Source organism: Pelophylax lessonae (assembly GCF_965119305.1).
Source record: "Pelophylax lessonae genome assembly, chromosome: 7".
NCBI classification, from domain to species: Eukaryota; Metazoa; Chordata; class Amphibia; order Anura; family Ranidae; genus Pelophylax; species Pelophylax lessonae.
Genome location: NC_138774.1, coordinates 56,162,899 through 56,168,618, shown reverse-complemented (window position 1 = coordinate 56,168,618; position 5,720 = coordinate 56,162,899).

Genomic DNA, 5,720 nt, shown 5'->3' with positions numbered 1-5,720 from the left:
AGCGGTAAAAGATGCGTTAACTATTAATGAAAAGAATCGTCTGTTATTGGCACTATAGTCACAGATTGTATTTCACCAACACACAACCCGTCTTATTTATCAAAGTATAGAAATACAGAGGAAGAGTCCGACTCCAAGATCATTGTAATTGTCTATATAGAAAAAGTCATATAAAAACAGCCAATGTGTTTTTGGGGGCAAAACTATTTACCAAAGTGTCTGAGAGAAGAAACTATTCAGAATAAAATATATATATATAAATATAATTTATGTATGTATATATATATATATATATATATATATATATATATGTATATATATATATATGTATATTATAACAGTGTACATATATAGAGAAAGAGAGAGGGAGGGGGAATGAGGGAGAGAGGGGGAAAGAGAGAGGAAGACAGAAAGAAAGAGGGAGGGGGGGGGAGACAGAGAAAGAGAGAGGGAGACGGAAAGAAAGAGAGAGGGGGGGGGACAGAGAAAGAGAGAGGGAGACGGAAAGAAAGAGAGAGGGGGGGAGATAGAGAAAGAGAGAGGGAGACGGAAAGAAAGAGAGAGGGGGGGGAGACAGAGAAAGAGAGAGGGAGACGGAAAGAAAGAGAGAGGGGGGGAGACAGAGAAAGAGAGAGGGAGACGGAAAGAAAGAGAGAGGGGGGGAGATAGAGAAAGAGAGAGGGAGACGGAAAGAAAGAGAGAGGGGGGGAGACAGAGAAAGAGAGAGGGAGACGGAAAGAAAGAGAGAGGGGGGGGAGACAGAGAAAGAGAGAGGGAGACGGAAAGAAAGAGAGAGGGGGGGGAGACAGAGAAAGAGAGAGGGAGACGGAAAGAAAGAGAGAGGGGGGGGGACAGAGAAAGAGAGAGGGAGACGGAAAGAAAGAGAGAGGGGGGGAGATAGAGAAAGAGAGAGGGAGACGGAAAGAAAGAGAGAGGGGGGGGAGACAGAGAAAGAGAGGGGGGGAGACAGAGAGAGGGAGGCAGAAAGAAAGAGAGGGGGGGGAGAGAGAGGGAGACAGAAAGAAAGAGAGAGGGGGGGAGACAGAGAAAGAGAGAGGGAGACAGAAAGAAAGAAAGAGAGGGGGGGGGAGACAGAGAGAGGGAGACAGAAAGAAAGAGAGTGAGGGGGGGGAGACAGAGAAAGAGAGAGGGAGACGGAAAGAAAGAGAGAGGGGGGGGGACAGAGAAAGAGAGAGGGAGACGGAAAGAAAGAGAGAGGGGGGGAGACAGAGAAAGAGAGAGGGAGACGGAAAGAAAGAGAGAGGGGGGGAGATAGAGAAAGAGAGAGGGAGACGGAAAGAAAGAGAGAGGGGGGGGAGACAGAGAAAGAGAGAGGGAGACGGAAAGAAAGAGAGAGGGGGGGGAGACAGAGAAAGAGAGAGGGAGACGGAAAGAAAGAGAGAGGGGGGGGAGACAGAGAAAGAGAGAGGGAGACGGAAAGAAAGAGAGAGGGGGGGGACAGAGAAAGAGAGAGGGAGACGGAAAGAAAGAGAGAGGGGGGGAGATAGAGAAAGAGAGAGGGAGACGGAAAGAAAGAGAGAGGGGGGGAGACAGAGAAAGAGAGGGGGGGAGACAGAGAGAGGGAGGCAGAAAGAAAGAGAGGGGGGGGAGAGAGAGGGAGACAGAAAGAAAGAGAGAGGGGGGGAGACAGAGAAAGAGAGAGGGAGACAGAAAGAAAGAAAGAGAGGGGGGGGAGACAGAGAGAGGGAGACAGAAAGAAAGAGAGTGAGGGGGGGGAGACAGAGAAAGAGAGAGGGAGACAGAAAGAAAGAGAGAGCGGGAGACAGAGAAAGAGAGAGGGAGACGGAAAGAAAGAGAGAGGGGGGGAGACAGAGAAAGAGAGGGGGAGGGAAAGAAAGAGAGAGGGGGGGAGACAGAGAAAGAGAGAGGGAGACGGAAAGAAAGAGAGAGGGGGGGAGACAGAGAAAGAGAGGGGGGGAGACAGAGAAAGAGAGACGGAGACAGAAAGAAAGAGAGCGAAGGGGGGGGGGAGACAGAGAAAGAGAGAGGGAGACAGAAAGAAAGAGAGGGGGAGGGAGAGAGAGAGGGAGAGACTGAGAAAGAAAGAGAGGGAGACAGAGAAGGAAAGAGAGAGAGGGAGAGAGACCGAGAAAGAAAGAAAGAGAGAGAGGGGGGGAGACAGAGAAAGAGGGGGAGAGGGAGACAGAGAAAGAAAGAGAGAGGGAGGGGGAGGGAGAGAGAGAGGGAGAGACTGAGAAAGAAAGAGAGGGAGACAGAGAAGGAAAGAGAGAGAGGGAGAGAGACAGAGAAAGAAAGAGAGAGGGGGGAGACAGAGAAAGAGGGGGAGAGAGATGGGGGGGGATACATAGAGAGAGAGACAGAGAAAGAAAGGCAGAGAGAGAGACAGAGAAAGAGAGAGGGAGACAGAGAAATAATGAGAGAGGGAGACAGAGGGAGAGACAGAGAGGGAGAGAGAGGGAGACAGAGAAATAAAGAGAGAGGGAGACAGAGATAGTGAGACAGAAAGAGAGGGAGACACAGAGAGAGGGAGAGAGACAGAGAGAGAGAGATCACAGAGCATGCTGAAAAAATACCACAAAATTTGGGATAGAAGGTTAGAAACTGCCTCTACATGCGTGATTGATGAATAAATGACTCTGTAAATTCCTACCTTCTGGGTATATTACAATAGTCAGCGTATATCTCATTTTCACCTATATACTGATCTGAAATGAATATGAAATGGCAACTATTACTAATAGCATTTGTGTTGCTGTTTCTGATATATGTAGTCTGTATGTACTTGGTAACATCTTTCTTTTAAAGAGGAAGTAAACCCTCCTCTGACACTTGTACCTATAGGTACTGTAAATATCTCCTAAACATGTACTGTTTAAGAGATATTTACCTTACATGCAGCCAGTGACGTCACTGGCGCATGCGCTCTGAAGGAACGGCCGCTGGTGCCGTTCCTTCAGAGCCCCGTGCCGTGACCATCGGCTCCCGTGCGACCACTGATCCCGGAAGACGGGCGACTGAACATGTCGCCCGTCAGAGAGGTAAGCGGGCGGCACGGCGGGGGCTCGTTCTAAGGTAAGTATTTCATAATGAGCTAGTATGCGATGCACCTGATTGGTTCGTTGTGCCGCTACTCACGACATGATTGGTTCCCAGTGCCACGCTCACCGCTCAAGAGAACTAGCTGCGGGGCAGACTGAACATGTGGGATGGATGTCAGGCTGTGTTCTTCTAACTTAGGTAAGTCTCTCTGCAAGTGCATTGAAGGGGACATGGCATGCTGGTCACTACATTGATGGGGGGGTACGTTGGTCAATACATTGATGGGGGGGGCATGCTGGTCACTACATTGATGGGGGGGGCACGCTGGTCACTACATTGATGGGGGGGGGGGGTACGCTGGTCACTACATTGATGGGGGGGGCATGCTGGTCACTACATTGATGGGGGGGGGCACGCTGGTCACTACATTGATGGGGGGGGGGGTACGCTGGTCACTACATTGATGGGGGGCATGCTGGTCATTACATTGATGGGGGGGGGGCACGCTGGTCACTACATTGATAGGGGGGGGGTACGCTGGTCACTACATTGATGGAGGGGTATGCTGGTCACTACAAAAGGTAGGTAAGAGACTACTACTGTAGTACTGTCTTACTGTAATAGTGACTGACTGAGTAGTGAGAAGTCTGTAAAGGAAAGGGGATCTATCTTATGGGGAACCTGCCCTTGCCCAATGCCTGGCCTGCTGACTGTAAGGGGGGGATCTATATGGGGGACCTCACCCTGGATTGCTGTAAGGGGGGAATCTATATGGGGGTCCTCACCTCACCCTGGCCTGCTGTAAGGGATATCTATATGGGGGACCAGGTCCCCCATATAGATCCCCCCTTACAGCAGGCCAGGGTGAGGTCCCCTATATAGATCCCCCCTTACAGCAGGCCAGGGTGAGGTGAGGACCCCCATATAGATCCCCCCTTACAGCAGGCCAGGGTGAGGTGAGGTCCCATATAGATCCCCCCTAACAGCAGGCCAGGGTGAGGTGAGGTCCCCCATTAAGATCCCCCTTACAGCAGGCCAGGGTGAGGTGAGGTTCCATCCCCCATATAGATCTCCCCCCTTACAGCAGGCCATGGTAAGGTTAGGTCCCCCATATAGATCCCCCCTTACAGTAGATCAGGGTGAGGTGAGGTCCTGTCCCCCATATAGATCTCCCTCTGTACAGTAGGCCAGGGTGAGGTGACACGCAGCTTCTTCGTGCTCCAAAACATAACACGGCAGCACACACAGGAAACTTATTTTTAGTGTAATTGAACACTTTGTATATTGACCCCCCAAAATAATACCTTGCCACCCCTGTTTTAAAAGTCGAGCTCTGCCACTGCCTACAGCAGCTTTGTGCAACTTTAGATCTCCCGGAAATGGACTTTCCTGACTGGAGACTTCAGAGCACTATTCCCTTACCTCAACGTCCAGAGAGGCGGCGCACAGTATTGTGGAAAACCAGCAAGAAGAACCGTGCTGCCCATGGGGGTCCTAGATCCTCTCCTCCTACCACCTGATTATTTTTCCTGCTAAGTTTGGAAGATTTGACCTTTCCACTCCAAATCATAGAAGATCCCACTTATTTTTCTTATTTAACATTGATTATTTGTTATATTCTTCTGCTGCCCTTGACTCCCACCCAGGGAGGTATATGTTTATGTTATATACTGTACATACACCGCATTGCCGTACGAATGTTATTATTAAGGTTTAGAGGTCAGTGTTGCTCTGGGGGTGAGTAGCTCACATTCCTCTCGTGTTCAGTCACTTTCCCCCACTAGGCCCGTCCTCTTACTGAGGATCACTTTCTGCCCCCTTTTTGGCAGCTTGGGGAAAATTTCTCCCCGTTTAGTGTCGGCATTTATGCCTATCCTTCTGTTTATTTTTGTTGGTGGCTTACAGTTTGATTGGGGGACACCAAGGAAGTGAACTACTCAGTCCACCAGGATGCTTTTAGATTTCTGTGTTGGGGGTGTAAATTATTTTGTTTGACCTTTTCTACCTTGTTGGCCCTTTCCTATGGCTTCTAAACTGATATTATTGTCTTACAATGTGCAGGGACTCTGTTCTCCTCAGTGGAGGGGGTAGGTTGTGGCAGAAACGGCACCATTTGCACCCTATTATATTACTTCAGGAGACGCACTTCCCTGCTTCTTCCACCCCCCCCCCCCCCCCCTGTCTGCTTTTACAAATGTTTAACCAATGGTACCACAGTGTTTCCCCTATCCCTAAAGCGAGAGGGGTTTCCACTGCTATGCATAAAACTTGTCCATTCACTTTACTAGCCTCCAAGATAGGCAGATTCTTGTTCCTCAAAGGTATGCTTCATGGTCAGTAATACACAATTGCTGTTCTTTATGCTCCGAACTCCAGGAGAGTCGTGTTCCTTTCCGCTATTGTAAAGCAGCTCCTTTTTCGAGAAGGCATGGTCTTGCTCAATGGGGACATTAATATAGTTCTAGATCCAGACCTTGATTCCTCCTCTGGCAAGACATCCCTATTATACAGAGCCCTGAAAACATCAGGAAGTTGCTTCGAGAGTTGGAGAACATTCAATGCGAGGGTCAAGGACTTCAGCTATTACTCCAAGATGCATGACACCTACTCCCGATTGGACCTTATTTTTGTTGACCAGTTCTATCTGTTATCACTATGTCCATTGGGTCAATTACCATATCTGATCGTTTCCCCGTGAC